This window comes from Corvus moneduloides, chromosome 4 (assembly GCF_009650955.1).
Source record: "Corvus moneduloides isolate bCorMon1 chromosome 4, bCorMon1.pri, whole genome shotgun sequence".
Classification (NCBI taxonomy): domain Eukaryota; kingdom Metazoa; phylum Chordata; class Aves; order Passeriformes; family Corvidae; genus Corvus; species Corvus moneduloides.
The window spans coordinates 54677625-54698220 of NC_045479.1; the positions used below are offsets into that span (position 1 = coordinate 54677625).

At 41.2% G+C, this 20596-nt stretch overlaps 1 protein-coding gene across 5 annotated transcripts in view; it reads left to right on the plus strand.

The window, feature by feature from the left end:
- The window catches only part of PLXNB2 (plexin B2), a 263743-nt gene that overhangs the window by 126007 nt on the left and 117140 nt on the right, over positions 1 to 20596 (plus strand). The gene's annotated exons all lie outside the window — the stretch shown is intronic.

A 20596-nucleotide genomic window follows, 5' to 3' on the forward strand; every position in this document is an offset into this window, starting at 1 on the left:
CTTTCCACAGGGCTTGGCCATTGCTAATTAACAGCTGAGAGAGGGAGGGAGTGGGAGATAATGAGAGATCACTTTTCCCTCCCTGTTTTTCCTGCCATACCTATCTCCCTCACCCATACAAGGGAATGCAGAGCAGGGTGCTGGAGTGAAGCAGACACGTCTAGAAGGGTCTGTGACTCCCAGGAAGGTAGGTGGCAGATGGGATCATACTCAATCACAGAGAGTCGTGCATCAAGGATGTCAGTGAAAAAGTAGAAGATTAAAATGCCCTAATTTTCACTGTGTTGCTGTATTTCTTTAATGCATGTGACAGACTGAAATTCATCATGAGCCTTCTTAGGGGGTCTACAGACCCCTGAAATAGCACTGACTCCTGTCCAAGGGGTTTAATAATGCTCCACTGTGTCAGAGTCTTCACCCTGTTAGGGTTGCTGTTCCCAGGTTTTGACCTTCTCTAACATCTCAGCCAGTTTGTTGGGTTTTCCCTTTGAGGAACCTCTCCTCTCTACCTTCCAAACCAGAGCAATAATTAGTGTTTCTCCCCAGAGAGTGGATTAAACTCACTTAAGCCTTTACCACCCTACCAAAGCAGTAAGGAATTCAGATTACCAATTTGCATAAAACAGTGCTGTATTTATTAAAATATATATGTGTGTGTATATAATTAAGTGAGCCAATGCAATACATGAGAAATGAATGGGAAGGTGGCCCATAATAAGGGTGTCAGTGATTGCTGTATCTGTGCCATGAAACAGGAGTACTGTGAACATGCCTGGAATTTGGAAAGTACATATCCACTCAGGAGCATTAGTTGCCTCATTGTGTTTAGATGACTTGTATAATTCAGAGTTAATGATTGAATTCATGTTGAAAAACAGTCTGCTCATCTGCTGCTACTCAAAGGCTCAGGGAGACTGAGCAAGTACAAAACAGCCATTTTGAGGAGCGATACTCAATCTAAGGCAATTTTCTTACCTTTTAGCTCCTTTGTGGTAAGTAGTGCTTATCCTTCAAGCAGGTGCACCGGAAGGTACTGCCAGTAAATGCTGATGAGTTCTTCAAGGAGGGAAGTGATGAATGAAAGATATGGTTATAACTATATAACCATTTAAGAATCTCTTCCAATTATGCTGTGTGGAACAAGGATTGTAAGCATCCACTGAAGATACAATTTTCTTCTGAGCTGCAGGATTTATTGATTATTATATTTTCTCTCCTCCATGGAATGGTAGGAAGGATTAACTTTCACTTACACTCCAATGACATTTTTCACTGGTACTATCACCCCCATTCTCCATCCAAATGTGCTGCTGAAATGTGGCAGGTGGCTTTGCCAGTAATTGCATGCTACTTCATTCCATTTTAAATGAAAGTATAGACTATGGTGGCCTTCCTCTCTCATCAGTGGCATACTTCACAGCCGTATGGTATTGACTTAGAAAACACAGAAGAGTGGTCTTTCCTTTAAATTGCAAAGATGTGTTATCTTGCAGTATGTTCCCTTAGGAGACAGTAACTTAATTCCTGTGCAATAGGCTTCTGACTCCAGCATTTTTTCATGACAAAAAAACCAAACCACATCAATTTTTTTAAATGTCCACGATTTTCATTTTTAATGATAAAAGAAACTGAACATGTTTTTGAGTATTTAAAATTCATTATTTGGTGAATCATAGGCAAGTTCCTATTATAGTATACATATGCTTGATCTCGTTCTGAGGCTGGCAACCATGTTCTGGTAGAAGATGGCTTTTCTTTGGCCCCAGCTGTGCTAAACACTATTATAATTAGCACGATGGTTAACTTAATCAGAGCACTTGGCTGGAGAGAGAGGTGTTACAGAGTGCACCATAATTAGCATTTTCATTTCTTTGATCCTGAGTCTGTCTTTATTGACAGAAATATCAAGAGCTCATTTGCTTTTTTTCTTTTAACACTTCAGGAAGTGGAGATATGTGTGGCTGTGAGATTATGAATTTAGTAATGATTAAAGAAAAAAACCAAACAGACCTGTCCCAAAGGAAGTAGAAGGGATAAAGATCTGCATGTATGGAAAAAATAGTCTTTAGTGTAAGTCTTTAGTACTGCAGTATGTGGGCAGGTGTATGGCCAGGAAACACCTCCTGGGGCAGCTGCATCCCTTTGACGTTGCATGGACAATGTTAACAGCATCTTAACCATTTCCAGCATGCTGTTGTTTGAGCCTGTAGAAAAGGTGATGTTTCCTTAAAGTGAGGAAGAGGAATGCCAGAAGTGTGATCTATTTGGAAAAAAAAAACCACAGACCCAAAGGTTTGGATGATCCTGCAGCAGCTAAAGCTTTAGATACTTGCCAGCTTGGTCACTGAAGCACAAGCATCCCATCCTACGTGCCTGATATAAGCAGGTGGTGAAAGCATGCAGCAGACCAGATGACTGCTGTTCATGAAAAAACATAACATTTATGCTGTCAGACAAAATGCTGAAGACTTCCAAACTTGCATCTGGCATCACTGCCTTGATTGCAGGGGAGGAAAGTTGAGACGCCCCAGAGACTCTTCTCATTACACACCAGAGTGGAGGGGTCGCTTGCAATGTCAGCAAACACAGGATATTAAAAATAGGGCACTTTTTAGTAGGTGAAGCCACTGTCAGCCTTCCTGAGATAGCCTTTGTTAAGCTTGATAAGCACACCTGTCCTCTTTGCTCACACTGAAGTGGGGTACCTGTAATGCTTTGTGTCTGCAGTGCATACTAGATGAACTATACCCAATGAATTGCCTTAGTTAGTTTTGAGTATGTCTTCAGGAAACTGGAGCAAATGCTGTCTGCACTTGTTTTTATTGACTTTGGGATGATAGTAGCTCAGGTATAGCTAGACACAACCTCTATATTTAATTCCTTATGGTCTCTGTAATTTTTATTACTGGTTTTAAAAAGAAGGTATAGCAATGTTTATAACGGAAAAACTGGGCAACAATAGTTAGGGTCTTCTTGTAGAGCTCTTTGCAGGTTTTCACTCTTCCTTTGTGTGTATCTGTCTCTTTCCAGTCCTTTACAAAAAGGAAGAGCTATCACATGCATGTGTTCTTATAGTTCATTTCAATCTGCTTTGCCAGTAAAAAATTCATATGCTAATAGAGGCTGCAGAGAATGCAGCTGTCATTAAGGGACTTCCTATGTTATCCTTGACTTCACTAGATTACTTTTATCTACTCAGGATGGATAATAATTTTTTAAAACGTTTGTGCAACTAGGTTTTAGGTCAATAGCAGGTTAAACCATTTATTTAAGTAATCTTCCCTGGTGGAAAGTATGTGTAAAGACCCTCTCACTATTTTTACAAGATTATTTTCATATCAGCATTAAAGCAGCAAGCAATATTCTTGACAGTAGACTTGGAAGATACCCATTATTTGAGGAGACATGATGAAAACAGTGGTAATCTTTTCCAATACCCATACAAAGCCAGTAATTTCTGTTTCTGCCATTCCAGTTATTTATGTAATTATACTTAATGCCACACAGATTTGAGAAGAAAAAGGAATAGTTGCTGCTGTTTCTGATTAATATTTTTCCATTCTGAGACCAAAAAACAGTAAATTACCTCTCATGTTGGTAGAGAGAAAAAAGTGACTATGGATTTGTAAACAATTGATCGGAGGAGCTAACTGGAGGAGAGAATGTGTCTTTTTAAAGTCTGCCTCCTGACCACACAATTACATCATTCCTAAAGCTCACTGATTTCTAGGAAATGCTGCCATCACATAATGTCACTTCTGGGTTGTTAATTCCTTTATTAAACTTAAGTGTATAGTGCTTTTACAGTGGATTTCAAAGGTATAGGATTTAACTATCTTAAGCCTGGACATATCCAGGCAATCCTGCTTTTCCCAGTTCTTCTCTGTCACAGTCCTGGTGAAACTATTTACCTTGTGGCCAAAAAGTGCCTAAATAGTTAGATACCTCCCATACTGTCCTGCTTAGCATAACTAGATTGGCCAGGGTCAAGGAGCCCTAGGTGGTAAATCCCTGCCTTCCATCTAATCCACCATGCTGAAGCAATCCAAGGTGCCTTGTGGATACAAAACTGCTGTTAGCAAGAAATTTTCCTGCTTCTTTCTAAGCCTGTGAGATACTTTTCTCTCTCACGAAGATATTTGCAGAAGTTCTGTAAACTACAAACACCTGCAACCTTGCAAAGCCTTGTTTATGGTATAGTAGAAAAATATTTTGACAATGGATGTTTTAGGATTTTAGCCAATCACCCCAGGGGGGTGGCTGATCCTTTGTCCAATTAGACTATGAAGAAAAAAAGTCTATAAAAGAGTTTGTAAAATAAATCAATCTTGCTGCACAATTCCTGCCTGCTGCATCCTCTCTCCTCTCCTCCCTACGGCTGCGGGATACAGTAATAATGCCTTGTAAATGCCCCTGGAAAGCATGCCAGTGCTTGCAGACTCTAGGATTAGAGGGGATGCTTGAAAACTTACAGGTGCATCTTGTCTTCAAATTCACTGCATTCACTTGCACTCAGTCTTGGGTATTTGAATTGCTTCTTCACAGCATCTGAAGAGACAGAAACTGCCTGTCTATCACATCTACAGGAGAATGCTTGTTAGAAGTTCAGACTGGGTTCAGCAAAACTGGTACACCCATTTAAAGCAAATAAAGAAAAAAAATTGGATTTTGTAGGCCCACTCAAGAAATAAATATGTGTTCATGGGTTTTATAACATAGTGTTCCTCTAGTTTCGTCAGCTAGTAGTATTATACTCTCCTACAAATTCACCACTTAGCCTGAAAGTTCTGCCTGAGCTAGATAATACCAATTTTAAAAGTCATCCAATCTCTCTTTTTTTAAAATGACTCTAGGTGATGGCAAATTTACTGCATGCAAATGTGAAAGGTTCCAGTGACTTAATTGCATTCATGTCTAACACTTCCACCTTATTTTTAGCCTGAATTTTATCTCAAAGTTCCAGCTTTCAACTCTGTGTCTTGTTATGCCCTTTATTAAATGTCTCTCACTAATGTAAGTATCTATGAACTGTAATCAAGCCATCCTGAACTTTCTCTTTGTGAGAATAAATAGACCGAATTACTCCTGGCCCTTGCTTTAGGGCATCTTTTCCTTACTCTGAACCCTTCTTTCAGCTCCGCCCTGAATCCTTTCCAATTTGTCAACGTTTTGTGCAGTGTGAATGCCAGAAATGGCCATGTATGCTTGTAATCATTTCAGTAACACTGTATGAAGTGACAGAACCAGTCCTAGGCATCTCAGCAGTGTAAGAGAAACTGAATTTTTTGGTGCTCCAGGAGTGAGGGTAGAATGAGTTCATGCTGAAGATCTGGGCTTGTTAATCTAACTGTGGAAGAGGGGAGGAAGGTAGAGCTGTGGCCAGGACTGGAAGGAGCTGATGCAGCATTTCCTCCCATTTCCACTTCTGCCAGCAGTAACAGGAGGAAGCTCGGCTCTGGCACAGGCAAAGCAGGCAGCAGGTCCATGACTGCTACTTAGCATTGTTTTGCTTACTACTCAGCTGACCCGGATAACCTCAACTTTGTCTGTTCCTAGTAATGCTCCTCTGAACTACTAAAATGATGTTTTCTGCTTTGTGTCTTCCCCTAGCTCAGGTATTGAAAGATCTCATTCATCATCTTAGCCACTGCAACCCTGCCAGAATTTTAGTTGCGGCTCACCACAGCCCTGAAGTCATTCTTCAAGTCACTGCTTTCCAGATTAGTTCACCACCTTACAAGTTTAACCTGTATTTGAAGAAGCATGACCTTGCATTCTGTGACTGCTATAAGTAATGTCATTCAAAGAGCTACACAGAGCATATTTTTCAGCTCACTTTGAACTGACTTGCCCTTAGTCTGGCTGCTATACCATTAGTTATATCACCTTCACCTTGACTGCCGCAGTGCTGTTTTCTTCCACATTACTTGAGACTATAGATTAGAGAAGGACCAAGATCTGTTTATACACAAATCAACCAGAAGTATTTTTGGTTCTGGGGGTCCCATATTCTGAAGTTTCTTCTATTTAATTGCAACACTTCTGTTTTGGGGGGTGCATGCCTCCATTTCACACTCCTCTTTCAGAGAAAGAATGGAAAAGGCAAGTCATCTTCCATCTTGTGGTTCCTGTGTTGTGTGCAGGGTTCCTACTACTGCAATGCAGTTGAAGATACTGCAGAGGGATATTTAAATTCAAGCAAAAAAAAAAAAAAAAGCCTAATTAAAGTGAGGAGAAAATTATGAATGCATTTCTATTTTTAGGTTTCATGGAACTTGCCTTAACAGAATCTTTGGGCTTCAATTAATAGACATTCCATTTTTAATTGGAGCATTTTGCTGCATACAATGGTTTAAAGTAAAGGGTGAGTTAATTGGGCATTTGTTGGAACACTAAAAAATTCAGGGGAGCCAGTGTGTGGTTTTGAGTATGGTATTGACTGCATAGGTAAAGGGACTGGGGAAGGGAGGAAGATGAGCAACGGACAAATGACACTATTGGACATCTTAATTAGCTATGTATTCTGGGTGCTCTCCTTAACAACTAGGACAAGAAAAAGATACCACAAAACATACCAAAAAATGCATTTTAAATAATGACTTTTTACCCTGCAAGCTGTATGTTCATATGTGAGTCAGGAATTGCAGAACCTCTCAAGAGTTTTGCTTTGCTTACATCCCCTCCCATAGATGAGCTTCTAGGTTGTTCTGTTGGTGCTCTTTGCTGCTACTCACATTATACATGCACTAACATAAATAGGGATTTTCTGCCAAGGGCTTAATGTCAGCTAGCTGAGGTTTTTTGTGGCAACCAGCAAAAATAACAAGGGAAAAGGGAAGCTCGAGGAAGGTACTGTGGTAGCCAGTGCTCAATGGGCAGCATTCTGCTGCTCAACAGGAGCACAGCTCCCGGGGGCAGTGCTGGCAGATCAGGCCCACTTCTGCATCCAGGTGATTTTGATTCCAGAAAGCTAGTCCCTTTCCCATTAGGCCAGATTACCATGCTAAAGGCTCTTTAAGGGAAGAGGAAAGGAGTATTTGAATTTCTAAGACTCATGTGTTTTTAAGTTATTGCTGCACAAAAATCACTGCTCTTACTGCTGTTTAGTCATACCACCCTAAAAGCTGTTAAATCAGTTAAAAAATTCAAATATCATCAGATCGGGCTTCTGTTTTCTGTGTGAGAGCATCTGCTTAGAAAAACTGGATTGTACTTTTTTTCAGAAAGCAAATGACTTGTCACAAAGCACTGCTTTGTTCCTATCCTGGATGTTATCTTGAGCCATGAGAACAGGGCTGTTGCTTTGCATTTCGTGTGCTGCATAACCTCCCTCCCGAATGCCGGAGCCATCAGAGAACCATTGTTGCCTCCTGTACATGGGAGCAATCTTAATTACTTCATCAGCCTCAGAATAAATACACAGTTAATCAAATATGATGATGAGAAATAGAGTGATAGGCAGATAAGCAGGACTATGGTAAAAATGTCAGCTGAGTAAAGTTTTCCTGGCATGTTGCTTGGAACCAAAGCAAAGTCCTCCTCTTCCAAACAGTGTATTCAGGTCAGGTTCAGCCATGCTGTGTTTAAAAAGCATCTCCATCAATCTGAATTAATTTTTTCCTCAAGTGATTTGCTGCAGAACAAGTTATCCTTTCAGTTGGGATGGAGAAGTGGAGGGAAATGCTCCCATACTTTCCCCAATAACATGTCATTAAAGCATGCTTCTGACCTCTGCAGCAATAAAAAGTGATGTCTTACTTTACCAAGAACAAGCATACATTTGAATTGGATAACAGCAAAACTTGCTTATCAAGGTTGGTGACTACAGTTAGCTCAGAAAGGATACAATATTTTACCAAACACAGAACATTAGCATTAAAGCAGTGAATACCTGGATCATGGCATTGTGGAGTTTGAAGAAGAATTCTTTTTCTTTAATCTAGTCTAGACAGCCTACTTCCAATTTTTACTAACTCCCACATTGTCTTAAAAATAGACAGATTCTACTTTTGATAATAACGCCAGTAGTTCTAAGTGGCTCACGTCTCCTTCCACAGAGGATACTCTGCCCCTGTTATGTTTCCAGTCTTACTGAACCCTAATCAGACCAGGTTGACTTTGTCTGTGAAGTGGCAACATAGAAACGATTATAGGACATCAAGAGTCGCTTTGTTCCACTGCTCTTAATGCCTCTATTTGAAATCCAAGCATAAGTATCTTGATGATCCAAAGAGGAGAGCAGTGATGAATGGATCTCAAGCCTAATTATCTAATCTTTTCCACAAAAATGCTGAGGTGGTAGTTTTCATAGAGATGTAGTCCCATACAACTGCATGAGCTTCCCCAGTTTGAGGGAGGCTCCTTGTTATGGTCAAAGACTACTTAAGTTTCCTTTTCAAATTTTTTTCTTTCTTTTTTTATAGCCATCCTTGTTAGTGCTATATTGTAAGCATATTTTGAATAGAAACAATTATCTCCTTCTCCCCTTTTTTTTAATTTTCTTTTTTTTTAACTGCTTGATCATTTTAGAGATACCATCACAATGACCTTTCCTAACGACTCTGCCAGGAGGACTTCAAATTGAATGTTTCATTATTAGTATCATACCATTCAGGCAATCGAGTGATTTTTCTTAAATATTCCAAGTTCAAGAGTTAAATCTTGGAAAATTATTAGAATCACTCATGTTTAAAGAATGAGATAACTTTTAAATGCAAATTTATATGATAATGCTGAAACTTAGAGGTATAATTTATTCCAGAAATATGCAAAAAAAGTTAATTTTAGGTATATATTATTGAAAAGTTCAAGTAGTTCTTGCAAACTTGAAATACATTATCTTTGTGGCATGCTCATATAAAAATAATAAATTTTATGTGGCTAAATGGTAACAAATGAGCCAGTGTTTACCATGGTAAGGAGTACATTGGGGACATAACCATTAGACAAGGGTAATTTAGTTTTAGCATTATCAGTTAGAAATACTGCAGTTGAGTGGAATATTTTATTACATGAAAACATCTGTAGCCAATATATCCCTTGGGAAGCTTACGTGACCTGTGATCTGTTTGGAAAAAAATGTTTTGGTTTTACTAGGCTGTTCAAACACAAGTATGTGCAGCAGGCTGCGTCCCATCGAATCTGGAAGGGGCTCCCTCCTCTTCGTGTACCTCCTGGAAATTTCTGGGAGCTGTAGCAATGTTTCTGCATTCCAGACTGTAGTCTTCAAACTCACCCCATAACTCATGGCCCTGAGAAAGGCCTGGGGAATGTGTACAATCGTGCTCTCTACCTTTAGTACTACTAAACATATTAGTGTGTATTATACATATAATAATATATATATACATACACTCTGTATAACATTTAATACTACTCTATGCCACACAGTGTTTACACACAATTATCCTTGCTGTGAGGTGTCCTACAACTACAGCAGTCATAGTAAGGTTCGGATCAAAAAGCACAATGCAGACTACTGAATGTATATTCACGTTCTATTGATATTTCAATAGAGTAATACAGGACAAACAGCATCCTTAGTATTTTTCTCAGGCCTTGCTGTGTACCTTTTCCTGGCTGCTTTTTTTCCCCTCTCTCTTTCAATGAAGCCAGAATATATCATCCCAACTTAAATTTGCAAAGCAGTCACCTGTGCTCTAGCCTTCATAGTGCTCTGGCAGGAAAACAAAGTACCCAGCTCCTGAGGACCCTCAGTCAAGGTCTGGGAACTTGAGGAGCCAGGAAGACAGAGAGACAGACAGCCTGAACTTGACAGCCCATTAGGTACCTGACCTTCTGCTTAAATGACTTATTGAATTCTCAAAAGATGTGGATTAATGCTTTCTTTTGTTGGGTGAGATGGGCAGATAGGCTTGCCAATTAGAGACAGCTTTGCCATGGGGTTCTGTGAGTCCTACAGTGCAAGCGGTTTCCTAGCACACTATTTCTAGAGAGAGAGGAAATACTGAGAAGAACTGCACCTTCTTTATGGAGGGGGAAAATTTTTGCATTCAGCCAGGATCCCATTTCACTATAACACTCTGTAAGTAGAGGCAAAACCACTTGTTTCTAGCTACTTTGCTATTGCTGAGACCCAGAAATCAAAGCTGGCCAGTTTATGGCCACAGACATAATGCAGGCATGTTCCAGACCATAACATGTCAAGAGCTCTTTCAACATAGGTTACAAAATCGGTTTCATGCCAGTAAGAAGACCATGGCATTGCCTTTCTGACTTCATTTTCAGTTCACACATCTTCCATGCAGCTCTGCAGCCACAGGGACCCAAACACAGCAGAAGAGAGGGTATTTCTCAGGCAAAGGATCATTTTTCCCTTTAAGTGGAGTGAACTAGTGCTGCTTTTTAAAAAGTCTACCTGGTCTGGGGAATATTTAAGCCACAGTCTTGTCCATTAAGTACTTTACCAGTGCAAAGGTAGAGCAAACCTTTACGGCCAAAGGAAGCAGATCTGTGGGCTCTTTTGTCTGTGGTGATAACACTGTGCCTGGGATTGGGCTGACTGTGAAACCAAGTGTAATTCATCCCCAAACTACCATCTGTTTGAAAGATATGAAAAGTATGTGCTGATGGGTTGGTAGCAGTGCATATTGGTTGCAGGCGTGGAATTAGGAGGAGTGTAAAAGTTTTGACCCAGCAACAAGAGGTGCTGCAAGGAAAGCAGGTCATTGGAATGGAAAATCTTTCACTTGCAGTACCCTAAGAGGTAGGTGAAGACGAGTCTTGTGGAATTTTTTTCCATTTACAAGACAGTCCCAGCCAAGGCAGGCTCTGTGTCACAGTTGGATAAGCTTTGTTTGGAGAAAGTTGCATCGTTTATCATGAAGGAAGCCACATCATTTCTCATTCGTGACCAGAAGGGTTTTGGATTCTGAAATCAATGCACAGGTAATGCAGAAGCGGGACAGTTTGTTTTGTCTAGATTTTTGAGCCTGCTAGTGTCAGGAGGTAGGAAGTTCAAGCCTAATGTTATTGGTTCTGTTTTCAGCTAATGGGATATAGAGGAGGCTATGGGGAAAGGCACAAAAAAAAGGGCAGCAAGAGTAATGTAATGAGAAAGGAGAAGGTATGTTGTGTATTAAGGGAAGCAGGTGAGCCTCCTATTTGGAGCAGAAATGTGTTGCAAAGTTAGTGTTTGCACAGTGTGAAAATATCCCCATTGTTGCCTCACACAGAGGAGCTGTTAACAGACGATGCAGGAAGCTCTTTGATCAAACACCTACGTCATTTCTTAGTGCTCTGCTGTAATTCAACATTTAAATGGCAATGAGTGTTCTCCCACCGCAAATACTTTTTTAATCTCTGACATTTCCGTGGAGAGATACTCTGAGTAATTTTGAAAATAAAAACAAACATGTACAAATCCAACTTTTTTTTTTTTTTTAATGGTGTAAAGGTTTATCTGGAGATAAATGGCTAAAAGTAGGATGAAAGTGGAGTAGTGTCAGACCAGTGGCATAATGGCAACTGCTTGCTGGTTCCAACGCAAATAATCAAGGAATGTTATAACACATGCTAAGCTTTTAGTTTTGCAGCAATTAATGATTTATGCTGTTCTTCCGCTGACGACATCTCATGTCACTGGAGCACATTTTAATAAGAGGTATGTAGTTCTGGTAATCCCCAGGAAATCTGAACACTGTTTAGCAAAACCCACTGTTTTTTAAAGAAGTGTTGTGCTTTGCCGAGAAACCTGGGGCATGTCAGACTGGAAAAATGCTTCTTTTGTTTCCTGAGAGGAAACAGTATGTGTGTGGGTATAAAATCACATGCCTTCATGGTAAAAACGTGGAGCTAATTGGCCAAACCATGGTGTTTTGCTTTCAGAAATGGGAGGGCAGTGAGACAAGCCACTTTCAGGAATCTTGCAGGTCTGAAGACAGGTTTCAGAGGACCTAACTTCTTACAGCTGATGACAGATCTTGCTGGTTATGTACAGCAAAAAAGGAGGCAGCTCTGCTTTTCTTTTCTTTGTTTCATCCAGATGGTCAAAACTGGGTTTTAGTTCGTTCTGAACCTGATATTGCAGGGGTATTTTTGGTCCTACAAAATTTTCACTGAAATAGTTTAGTGACTATAAATGTGCAATGATTGCTGTTGTTACCTCTATGATCCACTTGCATTAATGACTTTCCTTTTGTGCTACTTGGCATGTGAGGTGAAACAAATGAAAAGCTGTATTAATTATTCATCAACTAAAGAATCTCTTTCACTGTTACTGTGTTTTAGGTTTGTAGATATCTTTGCATAAACTAATTGATTTTAATCATAATATTCCATGTGGTGTTAATTAATAATTTAAATATAATTGTTTTGGAAAGTTTTTTATACTTATTTTGAGCAGCTGGCACCGGAAAGCAGAATTTGGCAGTGATTTAACTTCAAAAATATGGAGCTAGTTTTCTGCAGCTGTTATCAAATGAAATTAGTAACTCAAAGGTGTGGGAATGTTTTTGCCTGAAAAGTTAATCAAGTCCAAATCCAATTGTGTTCTAATCGAAGATTAAACATGAAAAAAAGTGCATAGTAGGGACAGGGAGTTTCCTAAGGCATTTGCACCTCACTGTAACTGAGGAAAGGAAGGAAGGAGGAGGGAGATGTTAGTGCCAGAGCAATCCTATCTTTTATCTTGAGAACTATTTCCAGCAAGGTATGCTGATCTTATTTTCCATCATCCCACGCTTTGGATAAGAGTTTCGGGAAAACTTTATTTTTCCTTTGCTGGGTATGGATCTAATACAGATTTCAATACCAGGGGACTACCAACCTTTTGGGTAGACTATTAGGTTGACTCACTGCAGAAGAAATGAAGGTATGCCGGTTCAAATAGGAAGCTGATTTATTGTGAATTGTCAGAAAAATCTTTACTTCCTATGCTAGTGTTGCAGACTTTAGCCACTCTGTGTGGAGGGAAATTAGCTTGTTGGATACAGTTTGCCCACGGATGAAGAGGTTTTTAACACTGTAGCACTACAAACAAGTGGGTTTGGGGTGGTAGAGCTTCATAACCCAGGGAGCAGGGCATGGGATGAAAACCGGGTGAGAGCAAATGCTTCCAGATGGACCCAGCATTGCCCTGCGGAGGCCCTGCACTGGTGTGCACAGTTCACTGACAGCACAGGCAGCTGCCAGCCCCGGCTGCAGGACACTCCTGGCTCCCTGCAGGACACTCCTGGCTCCCTGCAGGACACTTCTGGCTCCCTGTGCATTGCCTGCTGCACATCGTCTCTCGTAAGCCCTGCTGCCCTCCCAGTGAGCAGGATCCATCCTCTCAGCAGAAACACTGCATGCTGTGACAAGGATGAGGCCGAGGTGTCCTGGTATTACTGCCACCCTGACAGCCTGTACCATGGCATCTGCCCCAAAATAGGGCACGGGGCACTTCCCAGCCTTCTGTGGAGCCAGTTTTCAGTGGCTTTAATTACATCTGCGGTTTGGATGGCTTTGCTTGGCCATTAAAATCCATTTCACAACGAGTAGTATTGAAATGAGCAAGGAATATTTGTGGCAGCTGTGGATTTCCTCCAGACCTACAGGAAGAGTAAATTAGTTACTGAAAATTTGACAGTTTGTCCTGAGTGCTTAACTCCTTCCTCTCTGGAAGCTTGCTTTTCAAAAGGAAGTGACTTTCAAAGGAAATAATATACCCAATGTTTTTTTATTCCTCCACCCCCTTTTTACGGTAGGTCTGTAATTGCAAAACCAGCCAGAAGTGATTTGTTTGAAGAGGAAGTGTGGGAACTTCCTTTATAAATATTGCCTTTCCCTTCGTGTGCATCCAAACACAGTTTGCTCTGCTGGCGAAGAAAAAGTGCTTGAACTGAACAAGCACTTACTCCCTTAGCTCATGCCCCATGTAAGCATGAAAGAAAGAAGTTTGGGGGGGGGGGGGGGGGGGGGGGGGGGGGAGGGGAATAACCAAAAACAAACAAAGCAACAAATAAAAAAAGGTGGTTGTTAGTAAGGGAGGAACTGAAGTTGGTTGAACCATCAGATCAGCTGGGAGTTTGCCCAGCCATTCGCTGTCAGTACTTTCAGATTCGTGCGTCCTCTGCTCGGGAGCACCGGGCAAGTTAAGGTCCCGTGGAGGGGTGGGGGTGAATCAGTGTTTGCAGAGCCGGCGATTAAAGAACCTGCTGTGACTTGCTCTGCAAGATAGGGCCGTATCGGCCCGAGCCAGCTCCTATCGCTGTTTGGAATGGTTTCTTTTTTTAAAAAGTGTCAACATATGTATCTTTCCTGGTAAAGTAGAAACAGTAGCCTGTACCCTCCCCAGCCTAGAAACACCTCTGAAATATTTGCAGGAGAGGGGTTCACCCACCAGAAGAGCAGCTACAGCCAGGGAAGTGTCTGTGCCCAGCAGTAGCAGGTAGATTAAGCTCACAAGGAGAGAGCAAGTTTTAACCTGGCAGGCCAAGCCAAGCTAGACTGTTGTGCTTTTTTGGTTCGGGCGGGGTGGGGGTTTGTTTGGGGGGTTTTTGGTTTGTTTTTTTTCTTGAGTGCACAGTATCAGGGCGTATGGGCTCTTTGGGTGTGGCAGCCGGCTGGCCTGGCTTGCTAACATAAATCGGTGCAGATGATGGGAATCAAGGCAGGGGGTCCAGTTCCCAGCTTTGAAGGATTCCAGATTAGGAAGACAGGTCACAGAGAAAGCAAGGGAGAGTGTGGAGGCAGTCGGGCTGATTCTCTGAGAGGCACTGAAGATGAGAAGAGCCCTTCTGCCTGATTTGAAGGAGGGAAGCGTTCTTATATTGCTTGTAATTAGGCAGAGATTCACCTTGTTCATTGGATTTGATGGACAAATGAGACATTCCTGGTGTTTTAACACTGGATTGCTGTGATGCTTTCTGATCTGTCCAGCAAGAGGCACAGCCAAGCCACTGTAGTATTAATGAGAAGGTTGTGATTTTTATACATTTCTCAATGGGGAAGAAATTTCACTCAAGCTTCCAGTCAGGCTTTGTAGTGGTTCCCTTTTGCACTTTTAGAAACAAAGAGAAGAATAAAATTTGCAGTGTGATAGGCTATCATGGGAAAAATCAGTCGCTATCAAAGAAGACACCAGAAACTTCACTGATCCATCCAGCTAGTCTCAGGCGAGGCTTGCCTGGCTCACCATGCCAGTAGTCCTCACATCCTCTCATACCCCGCTTCAGAGGAACAGACATCTCAGTGCAGGATGATAGAGGAGTGGGAAGTAAATTTTGGGTGATTTTTACTTTTTAAATAAAATTTAAAATAAAATTCTCCTCTCTCCACATTCTTCCTGTACTTTGTTCAATGTCACACAAATGCTTTTAAAGTCTTGTAGTGCTCAGGATAAGATTTTTATTCTTTTATGCCTTTCCTCTTGTATTCTACACCATCATTTGCTGCTCTCTCCTTTCGCATCTTATTCTCTCTTATCCGTGCCACATTCCTCATTTAACAATCTTTGCTCCTTTTTACCTTCCTACACTTTGCATTTTTTCCTCTCCTTTTTCACACTCCCACTGTCATGCCTGGTCCTTTTTCCAGTAAGGTAGTCTGCATTCTGTAATTCAGGGAGTAAACCTTCAAATTCTTGTGCGAGTACTGACTACATGATGAAAGAGACTGCAGGACTGGGCCCTAGCTTGGCCCAGATATATGGGGAAAGGTAGTGAAGCCAATTTTAAAGTAGTCTTATTTACTTTGGTGGCTTGTATCACTTTGGTTGACTATTAAAATGTGTATTTCTAAGGTGAGGTATGCACCAATGGCATTGTATAAATAAAGAATTCCAAGAACTTGGTATAAAAGATTTTATAGAGGTAATATATTACTTCCAGTTCAGAGAAATGAAGGGACACTTTAAAATCGGTTTTACTAGCACCCTGTGTTTTAAAAAGCCGTTCTTTTTCTTTTTGTTTAACCTCCTGTGCAAGCCCGGACATGTTTGAGGCTACCAGCATCCAATTTCATGTAGTATCCTATTTCAAATCCAGGCCAGAGCAGATTGATTGAAAATCAGTGCTGTCAGAAGTAAAACTGCCTGTGGAATGCCTTCAATGACATGAAGATGAAAGGGAGAATGTAATATAACAGATACTGATTTTCTTTTTTGACATGTAAGGCTCTGAAACAGTGTCCTTGGATGTCACACCATTTACCTTGATTGAACAGTAGTGGTCATAGAACAATTTTGGTGAATTTTTGTGTTCTTCAGTTAGTAGTTATCAGCTGTGTTCTGAAGAGGGGGTGGTTGGTGTTGCTGGGGTTGTTTTAAACTAAAGCAGCAGCTGTAGAATATTTCATAGCACATACAGAGCTAGCTGTAAGTCTGCATAACATCAGAACAATTCTTGTCAGTGAAATACTTACTGGTATTTTGAAATGATTGAACTTCTTCAGTACTTTGAAAACTGCTGGTGAATGCAAACTAGTTTAACTGGTCTGTGTTTATACTGGTTTTTAGGGTCAGCACAAACACAGATGGCAGTCTGCTTCATTTTCCCATAAGTTTCTATGCCTCTTCTCTTCCCTGTCCCACAGAGGCCAAAGGATCAAAGAAAAAGAGGACTATATGAGAACTGAGGGAAACAGTAATATCATTTTAGGACTTTGAAGCGGTAGGAAAGTGAAGGGAAAACTGAACTTGTGAGCTTTGGTTAATTTTGAATTCTGGGTGTCATGGTTTAGGAATGGAACAGCACTCTCCAGATAAGTGCCCCCCCACCCCCCCCCCCCCCCCCACCCCCAAGACTTTTCCCAAACCAACCAACCACTCACTTGCTCCCCTCACCTTCTTTCCCCTTCCCACTCCGGGGATGGAGTTGAGAATTGGAGACACAAAAAGGGGAAAATTACAGGTTGAGATAAGAAACAACTTACTGGAGACAGGAATGATATAAAAAATGAACAGTTAGAGCTGCAGTATTAATAACAAAAGTATACAAAATGAGGGTGATTTACAGGCAAATAAATGCTCACCTGAGAAAATTAACGATAGCCAACCTGCCACTCTTTTGTGTGACCCAAAGCCACGCTTTTCTTCCCAGAAGTAAGATTCCCCTATTTCCCCCCCCTTCCCCCCCACGACAGTGATAATGTGGATGGTATAGAATAACAACCTAAACATACCCACACAGCTCCAAGCTCTGCCCCCTCACAGCTACTGCAAAAAAAATTAACTCTGTCCTTGACAAAACCAGGACACTGGGTAATTTTAAAAATTGGCTATGGCAATATCATGTTGAATTCCTGGAAAACCAAGAGTAAACATTGTTCTGGTGTGTAATGCTGGTCTGTCTCCTGTCCCCTGCACTAGATGATGGTCATGACATGGGGAGCATCCTGCATCATTGGGAGACCACCAGGTTGCACAAATAGGTCCCTTGCATGGAGATGGTGTGTCACGGTGGCTGGCCTTGGCTCCATTTGCTCTCAAAATAAAGGGAGAGGCTTCAGAAAAAAAAGTTGGTGTCCTCACATTATGAAAAAGTGCTGTCTAGAGACAGCCAAGTGAATAGCAGTGAGCCAAGCAGAGGAGAAAGGAAGTCAGTAATAAAACTCAGGAGCTCATGTGCTAGAAGTGGAATCTGCTGTCTGTGGTCAAGGAGGTGGAGAGGGCAGAGTGGAGATGACCAAGAGTCATGTAAGCTAGAGAATTGAAGGTGAGGGAAGATAATGCAAGATATTGGAGTGTAGTAATGTGATACTGGGTTAATTAGAGATGTAAATACATTGCAATATTTAGAGTATTAGGTTGACATTTGATATCACCCTAAAGTTTTTAATATTATGTTATATATCCTGTTTCCATATGGGCATGGTGTCAGTGTTGTAATGTTGCCTTCCCAACACTGAAATATGAAGATCCACCCTCAAAATTAAGCTCAAAAAGCAGTATGTAGTTTTATGCTATGTGCTCCATCCTATCAAGGGCACTGTGCTTGTTAGCTCAACAGCCAGATAAAAGTTACATGGGCGTGTAAAAGTCTATATGAAAAGTATCTGCTCCATATGTTACATATAGCTGAAGGCTCAGGGGAGTAAGGTTTGTGTCTGGGAACTGGATAGCACAACTTTCTATCCCTGACCCAGTGCCTGCCCTTTTTAACAAACAAACAAAAGCCTTCCTCAAAGAAAAGTGGTTTATGATCTGTTTTTAGCTCTAGAAGCAAACATTAAAAAAAAAAAAGAAAAGGAACTCAATACGTTCTTACTCGTACTTACAGCAGCGTCAGCTTTAGGCACTGCAGAACGAGTGCCACACTTGGTTCCTTGCTGTTTTCAGAAGCCATTATCTCCCTGGCAGCTGCAGTGCCAGGGCAGCATGTTATCTACTTGCAAAATTTTTCACTTGGACACAACCAATGAGCCTGAGTTTATCATCTATTTGAAATGAGACCTTGACCCTGAATACAGAGGTGCAGTTGCCTCATGAGGGAGAGGGCACTTGCAGGATGGGGAGGTGGTTCATTGTTGTCCTGTTTCTACTGGGTCATTGACCCTCCTGATGGTTTTAACTTCATGAACCATACAAGGTAGTCTTCATCCTTTCCCCCTGAAGGTGTATTTTGATTTGAAAGGCAGAAATTGTCTCATGTGAAAGGTGGGAACAATTAAGATAGTTCAGATTAGGACAGGATAAAAGCTAAAAGTAGTCTAATCTCTCACTGTCTTCTGCAGGTTATGGAGGGGAGAGGGAGTCCTCTCAGAAAAGCAGTTCAGAGAAGATTGATTCCTAATCCAGCAGGCAATGCATGGCAGGACTCTCTCTGTCAAGGCGGTGGAGAGAGGAGAAACAGGAAGATTAGCCTTGTTAGAGTGCAGTTAGTTTATGTGAGCATCCCCCTACTCACTTGCTCTGTTGGTGCTCATGGTTTCTGTCAGCTTTAAAAAACAATTTCCCTGTGCTGTCCAAGTACTTTTAGCTTGAGGTCAGTCTGCAAGGGCCCCCAGCTGTTAGAGGACCTGTGCTAGCATTATGTATTGAAGTTCCTTTAGTTCAAGCAGTCCATTTTGACTGGCCAGCTGGCCAAATCAATACCATGAAAGACTAGTTCCAGTGTAAGATACTGAAAAAGAGCTGTTGTGCTATGAGCAGGAGGTAGAAGGAAGAAACAAAACCAAACAAACCCAAGAAGCCTTGTGGCAGATGGTACCACCTGTGTCCATCCAAAGCAGTGTGCCATTTGAGTGGAGAAACATGGAAAATCTGATGACTCAGTCTGAATACATAGGGAGACAGTGAGTGAGATTTCTGGCTTGTGTCCCAAGCTTCTTATGAAAAAGGCTTCCAATTTTATAACACAGAAAATTGAATAGAGTTTGGTAGCATCATTATCTGGCACAGCTGATTACCAACTGCAGACTGAAATGCCTCGTGTATCCATGTGAGAACTGCCACATAAGTAGTTAGATGATTCTGTGCCAGGTCCTGGGTTATGGCTGAACCAGTTTTTTCAATAAATACATTTCTGATGTTTTTAGCAAGTGATATACCTTTACTAATACCTTTTATTATTTGGGGTATAGCTGGCTGGACATAACAGTTAGGGTTGACAGCATTTGATTACTTTTCCAGGCTCAGCCAAATACTAATTTCCATGCACTTCAGTTCTGGCATCTACAAAGCTGGGAGGTGAACCAACTGTGTAAGACGTGCCTAAATTACTGTTCAGCAATGCTTGCAAAAAAGCTCGTAAGGAAAGAGACAACACAGATATATAAAGCAAACTTCTCAGCAGGATCAAGTCTTGTTTCCTTGCTGACTACCTCCACCTACTTCTTTCTTGGCTGTTGACAGGATGATAATTGTTCACATTCCTTTGCACTTCCTTTTACTTCTGAATTTTCTTTTCCATGCTTAAGTTGCACCAGATCTGTTTTTCCTGTTGTTGGTAAGACACAGAAAGAAATCTGCCCTTTACCTTGGTCCTACAGTCTAATTTTTTTGTTTGTTTCTTGGGTTGGCTGCTTTACTTACACTTCCCTCATATGACCTTCCTCAGTCCACTCCTACACTCTCCACTTAGCCTGTATCATGCAGCTGTGGTTTAAATATCTCACCTAGCTCTTCCATATACCTCATCTCACAATTCTGATGATCATCCATGTTCATCCTGTACCCAGTGAGGGTTGTTCCCTCAAACAGCTTTTCCCTGCAAAGAGATGAATGTACATAGTCTTAAAGAACATCTTCCTGTAGCAACTAGATATAGGGTGTGAATACAGGAAATTAAATTCCATGGAACATTAGCAAACTAAATTTGGTTTAGCACTGGGCAGCCTCAAGAAACATGAAGGGAAAATACAAGTCCTGCTGATGTTTGTGTCTTACTTTCGTGAGAAGCCAGAGTTATGTGAGTCTCAAAATCATGTTCAGTTGAGATGAGATGATTTTGGAGAAAAGGTGGTGATTTTGCCAGGTGTTCAGGTCTCTCTTCCCTGGGAACTGCCATGCAGTGGTCTTTTAGTGCATACATTGGCTTGTGCTGCGCACTGTTTGATTGTGCATTGCATGCTTTGCTAAAAGCAGCTGAGATAACTCTGTGTGTGGAACAGGTCAAGGCATACAACACTCAATATGTCTATTGCCTGGGATATTTTT